We start from the raw sequence: 1256 nt of genomic DNA, 5'->3' as shown, positions 1-1256 counted from the left end.
ATATATAATGAATGTGTATTTATATAGAATATATATATATATATATATATATATATAATGAATGTGTATTTATATAGAATATATATATGTATATATATATACACATACATACGTACATAGATACACACACGCACACACACGCACACACAAAGACACATACGCGCGCGCACATAAGTTATTCCGTTTTGCTTTGTAATACAATATCATAGGTCAAGACTTCTATATAAATATTTGTGCAATACACACACATACACACACACACACACGCACACACATACACATAAGCAGATATTTATATAAGTACACCTGTGTCTCTGTGTCTGCGTATGTGAATGTCATTATGGGTGGATAGATGTATGCGTGTGTGTGTGTGTGTGTGTGTGTGTGTGTGTATCAGTGCGTTCATTAGTATGTGTGGATGTCTACAATGTGTGTTCATGTGAAACGTCCATGCATGTTTGTGCTCGCAAGTTCTTGATGGTGTAAACGTGTGTGTGTGCATTCACGTGTATGTGTGTAAGATAGATAGATAGATAGATAGAAGGAGAGAGAGAGAGAGTGGGAAAGAGAGAATGATAGAGGTGTGTGTGTAAGTGTGCGTGCGTTCGTGCGTGTGGTGTTGCTATTTATAGCAGAAGATGAAAGCATGGCGACACCTACGCGAATATTGCTTACAATAAACACCTACACAAGTAGAGGAGATTGTTGAGGGACTTGTGATGAAAAGCGTTAATAGAATACAATAATAACATGATGTAATATAATAGAGCAGAATAAAAGAACAGGCTTGTACAGAGACTATCAAATAACATCAGACGAACGTTCTGTCATTGATTCAAAGTAGCAGACGACATTTTATGTCTAATTGTTACAATTTACTTCTAATTAAAAATGGTTAATAATGAGACGTTGAATCCTTCTGTACTACTTGGAAACGATTATGTAATGAAACATTTTTTTTTTTTAATATACAAATTCTTTGAAGAGGAATCTGTAGCTTTTGGAGGTCCTATTCAATTTGCTGAGTATAACAAGTAAATGTGACTTCAAATCAGATTTTAACTTTAGAAAACAATTATTAAAAAAAAAAAGGAAAATCTCTAAGGTAGGAAGTTTGCTTCCCAACCACATGGTGCCGGGTTCAATACCACTGCCTGGCACCTTGGGCAAATGTCTTCTGCTATAGCCCCGGTTCGATCAAAGCCTTGTCGGTGGATTTGATAGACGGAAACTGAAAGAAGCCTGTTTTGTGTGTG

Source organism: Octopus bimaculoides, chromosome 20 (assembly GCF_001194135.2).
Source record: "Octopus bimaculoides isolate UCB-OBI-ISO-001 chromosome 20, ASM119413v2, whole genome shotgun sequence".
In the NCBI taxonomy this organism is placed as follows: Eukaryota; Metazoa; Mollusca; class Cephalopoda; order Octopoda; family Octopodidae; genus Octopus; species Octopus bimaculoides.
Note: the sequence above shows the minus strand (reverse complement) of the source record.